Source organism: Choloepus didactylus, chromosome 5 (assembly GCF_015220235.1).
Source record: "Choloepus didactylus isolate mChoDid1 chromosome 5, mChoDid1.pri, whole genome shotgun sequence".
Taxonomy (NCBI): domain Eukaryota; kingdom Metazoa; phylum Chordata; class Mammalia; order Pilosa; family Megalonychidae; genus Choloepus; species Choloepus didactylus.
This window is the reverse complement of record NC_051311.1, coordinates 74156811-74162810: the sequence shown is the minus strand read 5'-3', so window position 1 is coordinate 74162810 and position 6000 is coordinate 74156811. Positions and strand designations below refer to the sequence as shown.

At 31.3% G+C, this 6000-nt stretch overlaps 1 pseudogene; it reads left to right on the top strand.

Annotated features, from left to right (window-relative positions):
* The first annotated feature begins 4473 nt into the window (after positions 1–4473).
* Positions 4474–6000, top strand: part of LOC119535344 — a 39243-nt pseudogene continuing 37716 nt past the window's right edge.

The following is a 6000-nucleotide window of genomic DNA, read 5'->3' as shown; positions in this document are numbered from 1 at the left end:
TGTTTATAAAGATCAGGTGATCCTTCTAAATTCCTTTATAAACTGTAGTATTTTATCTGTAGATTATTTGGATTTTCTATGTTTATAATCATGTGATCTGTACAATGGCAGTTTTGTTTTTTGTTATATCTTTGCTTTTTTAATTCATTCATTTGCTTGGGTTTTATTTATTTATTTACTTTTATCTTTATTTTAAGTCAAATAATGACTCAGTGTAATTTTGATTAGGAGTGGTGATTGCAAGTATCCTTGTCTCATTTTCAATCTCAGAGGAAAACCTTTCAATAATTTACCATTTAATATGATATTCGCTGTAGGGCTTTTACAAGATATTCTAGTTGACAAAGACTTATTAAATCAGAAAAGGAGTTTGAAGTTTATCAGATGCTTTTCTCTGCATCTATGGGGACAATTCTATGATTTCTCTCCTATTTTTAATCAATGTGAACATTGATTTACAATATTTCTCTTTCTTCATTCCCTGTTCTTGTTTTTATTCCTTCCTTTCCCCTGCTTTCTATGGGATTGATTTGCTCTTCCTTTTCTAGCATCTTGAGCTAGGAATTTAGATCACTAATTTTTAATCTTCCTGCTTTTCAAATATATGCATTAACATAAATTTCCTTCTATGCACAGTTTCAACTGTGTCCAGAAATTTTTATATGTAAAATTCATCTGGGTATTTATTTTACAATTTTTGTTGTAATCAATTTTGTCCTATTTCTTATTTATAGTGTATTTTTCTCTTTCCGGGTAGTTGGTTCATTTGGTTTTAATATTGATTTTAAGCTTGATTGCACTCTGGAATGGGAATATATTCTGATTTTTAAAAAACATATTTTTGAAATTTGTGAATCATATTATGACAAATGACATACCCCATTTTTAAGTGGCCCAAAAGCAATTTGAAAATACATTTTCTATTTGTGTTGACACTTCCGTGCTGCTCTCACACGGGCCAATTTTTCTGTGTAGGTATATTTTAATTGATAGTATGCACATTTCTCAGGTAAATGAATGTCTGTTCTTCAATTTGCACGGATTTTATTTATTTTTTTAATCCCTGTACAGTTTTAAATAAGCCAGGCTGAAAAAAACTAAAATTTATTTCAAAACTTGATTTTAAAAGCATTTGATTAAAATGCCAATAAAATATACATATTTTACAGGGAGGTAAAGAACATGATTTAGATTCATTTGGGATTGTTCTGATATATTTTTTCAAAATTTTATATGTTTTGTCTGTGGGTTTTTGTATTTTAAGTTAATCAAGCCATTATCTCTCCTCTTTGATGTTTTCAAATCTCTCTTGTGAACAAGGGAAGTCCTCAGTTTCATGTACTTGCTGTGAAATCTGACAGCTTCAGACTCCTGGTGCTAAAGATCATAGTCAAAGAGGCCAAAGTGGGGATGAGGAGGAAGAAAGGGGGCCCGAAAGTGAGACATTGGAGTAATACTGACCTTGCATTTTAGATTATGCTGATGATTTAGACCAGCAAAGTAGTCATATCCAGGAGGCAAGAATCTGCCCAGAAATTACTAGGATGTGCAAAATGACAGACTGTCAATAGGTGGATGCTTTCTGGCTCTTTCTTATATCCTGACCGTTTTAGTGTGTGCTATGCTCACAGTGATCTTAACTATTAGTGTTACAGCTTCAGTCAACATTATAAGTTAAAAAGGAGGATTTTAAGAGGAATCTAATGTCAAAGGGTTTATTGTAGAGATTATCAGTGACTAATTCTGTCATTTGCATTCCTTGTTTACATAGATAAATTTCAGCTCACAGACTCTTCCCCGGACTTCAAGGGTTCATTCAAAAGTTAAATGACTGGGAAACTAATAAATTAAGAAGAGAATGGATATGGGAAAGTGAAATTGTTCTATTGTTTAATAAAATGTTCAAATTATAGAAAAGACAGATTTTTGTCTTTCTTTACAAGCCAGTATTGCTTTGGCCACAGAGATATATTTTTTCCTTTTTTTGGTCAAGATTTTCATATGACAAATTGGTAGCAGGTTGCAAATACTGTGGTCCTCTGTGATTAGGCAACAAAGCTGTTTAGAAGACTTGATCATCCTTTGAAAGGAGAGGGAGGTTGACAAATTATTGTCCATATTGTATGACCACTAAAATTTTAGGATTAGGGAATTTAGAAAATAATAGATTTTGAGTAACCATAGCATAAAAGAATACAGTTTTTGTTGCAAACAAATAAAAAAAATTGAAGCCTGTCTGAAATAACATGAGTTACCTGAATAACGTGATGGTATTTGTCTTCTTCACTTTAAGTCACTTACCCTTTTCTCTTTTATGTTACATGCTTGGTGGTCCTCTCAGATTCAAACCGAAAATGCCTAGAGCAAATAATATACCTAATGGTAAATTATTGCAGGATTTCCCTCTTTCATAAATATTCTTTGCTATGTAAATACTCTGGTTTACAAAGACTTTCTTTTTTTTTTTTTTTTACTATTACTTGCATTATTTTACAAACAGATTTTAGGATTTTATGGTTTACTGTAGCAATGCACTTGTATCATCATGGCTTCTCTGGCTATTATAAAATTTCCTTTGGAAAACACTTCAGAAGATGAATTAAAAGTAAAGTCAAATTATGAAAATTAAACAATTCAAAAGTCAAGCCTGACCATGTAAGAAGTGACTGAAATTCGGTATTAAAAAAAACAAAGAAAAGAGAAATTAAAGCAAACACCAAGTGTTTAAAGGATTAAAAAAACAAAACATTTTTGTAAGAAAAAATAATTCTTTACTGCCTTAATCCACTGTTTTTAAAATTTTGATATTAAAGCAGCATATATATTATATATATATATATATTTACACATACATATTTGAGAAGTGGGTTTGCATAACCATCATACATAAAATACAGGATTCCCATATACCACTCTATTTTAACACCTTGCATTGGTGTGGTACATTTGTTATAATTTACAATTACACTACTCACTACAGTCCATGATTTAACTTGAAGTTCACTGTGTTGTGCAGTTCTGTGGATTTTTTAAAAAAATTTATTCTAGTACTATATATAAAATTTAAAAGTTCCCCCTTTAACAGCATTTAATTATATAATTCAGTGCTGTTAATTATTTTCCCTATATTGTATTACCATTACCACCATCCATTCCCCAAAATTTTCCATCATCCAAAACAGAAACACTGTACTTCATAAATTAGAAAAATAATTTGAACTTTATCAAGTACTTTATGCTGCATCTATTGAGAAAATCATGATTTTTCTCTTATTTTCAATCAATGTGAGCACTGATTATTGAATACTAAATCAAATTTGCTTTTGTAAACTAAAGCAATGGGCATACTTTTTATGTATCACCAAGACTTATTTGCTAATATAATTTTGAAATGTTTGCTCATAAACTTAGGTTTATGTGAGGGATTGGCTTGTTATTTTCCTTTCTGGTAATTTTCTTGTCATGTAAAATAATGTTTACTGGCCATGAAAAATTAGATGGGACATGTGTTAATTACACTAATGGAGTGCCTGTTTCATAATTGAAATCAATAAAGTTATTGGATGGGCAGTTATTAACACAGCTCTCAGATCATAATTTCACTCAACTCTTTTTTCCACCTTTGCAGTGTATTCAAATTTTTTATGTTAGGGCAATTATTTAGCTCTTGCCCATATACAGATAAAGAGTTCAAGAACATAAAGCATATTTTAAAATGATCTGGAATGGCACTGGTTATTTATATGAATCCAGGCAGTTTTTAAGCTACAGCCTTTGGCAATAATTTAAATGTAGTATCTGTACTTATAACTTTAATTCAATCCTACATTTCTATAGGTGTTACCATGAATGTATCTATAATTGAGGAACCTTTGTCATCAAGTTTTTTGACTATCCAGCTTAATCTTGCTGTCAAAGAATCAGAGGCCTAGAATGGGGGAGCAATTGCTTTGTATTGTAGTACTGTACTATTGAAGGATTCTTTGTTTGTTTGTTGTTGTTCAAAATAGACTTTACTTTTAGAACAGTTTTAGATTTACAGAAAAATTAAGAAGCTAGTTCCCGTATAGCATTCTCATACATCCTAGCATTCAGTTTACCCTTTTATTAATATTTTATGTTAGTGCTATACTTAGTTACAATTATTAAACCAATATTGATACATTATCATTAACTAAATTACACAGCTAATTGAGATTTTCTTAGCTTTTCCCAAATGTCATTTCTCTGTTGCAAGATCCCATCCAGGCTACCACATTGCATTTAGGGTCTTCTTAGCCTCTTCTTGGCTGTGAGAGTTTCTCAGACTTTCCCTTGGTTTGGATCTCTTTAACAATTCTGAGTAGTACTGGTCAAGTATATTGTAGCATGCCCCTCTGCTGGAATTTTTCTGATGTTTTTTCTCATAATGAGATTTGGATTATGGTTCTTTGGAGGACAAACAAGGTAATGTGCCATTTTCATCATATCAGTATGATTATCAATGTTGATATTGAACTTGATCACCTGGCTGAGGTAATTTTGTTACATTTCTCAATTGTAAAGTTACTCTCCTCCCACCACCTTTCCATACTATACTCCCTGGAAGGAAGTCTCTATGTGCAGCCCACACTTAACAAAGTTAAGCATTTACATAAATTATTTGGATGTTTTCTTTAAGGAGATTTGCCTCTTATCCTTGTTTGTTAATTTATCCAACCATTTATTTATATCAGTATGTAAATAATATACTCATGTATACTTATTTTATACTTTTATTTACAATATAATACTACATTATTTATTTTGTTGTTTGAATTGTTCCAGTTTGGCCACTGGGGGCCCTTCCAGTGTCCCTTCAATATACCCCATCAATGTAGATTTATTTATCTTTTTTTTTTTTTTGGTACTTCATTACTTTTTGACACTACAAGATGCTCCAGTCTCATCTTGTATATTTCTTGCCCCAGTCCTGGAATTAGCCATTTTTCTAATGAGCTGCAGAGCTCTGCTTGCTTTTATTAGAGAATCATCATAGAAACCAAGATCTCAGTGCTAGGTGTGATCATTACTATCGGGGTGTCATTTTTTAGAACCTCTCAAATGGCACAGCAAAAAAAATGTGCTTATACTCACCTATGTACACATACACACAATGATTTCTATATGTAACTATCCGTAGCTATATTAAGCTAAACATGAGTTTGTATTGATGTCTCTAACTGTAATCCTTTACTACATGGATCATTCTAGTCTCCTCTCCTTATCTATAAATTCCCACTCTAACAGTAAGAAACTTGGCTTCCACCAGCCACCATCCATTTACTTAAATGTTCCTAATGGAGTTTTAAGTAAGTCTCATATTCTCAGGTAATTTTAATACTTTATAACATCATATAACTTTTTTTCTGGACAATGTCTTATTACTAAATGTTTTCATCCCTGTTTTGACTGTTCTAATATTCTGCCACTTTAAGTTCCAGAATTCAGTCTGATTAATACATATTGTTCCTGTCTATCTTCTTTTTGATATAGATTTCTAAAATGCTGTGTAAAACCATTGAACACTGGTAAGCTTTTCCATCAGAATATAGTTCCTGCATCATAGAACTTTGAGCAAAATGCTACAATTTAAAACAATTAGAGTTGCTCATGTTTGTAATAGATTTGTGTGTGAATGTGTGTGACATTTACTTCTTCTGGTTCATGATCACTTAGTACTATGAACTTCAACAGATATGTTAATAACCTTTTGAAATTCTAAGAAGAACCCATCAGATACTCAATACAAGTTCCTTTAAATGCATTTACATGAAATACCTAGAAAAGAGATAACCACCAACATATGTTTCTTTAAGAAAAATGATTATTTTTATTGCCTTCTTTAGGATGGGATTTCCAGAATGAATTATATTGAGAAATGAACTCTACATGTCTTGATTTGGAAATGCTATAACATGATATAACATGGTTTAATCAAAATAGAAAATGAAATACTGTTTGGTTAAGGGGACTTGCCCT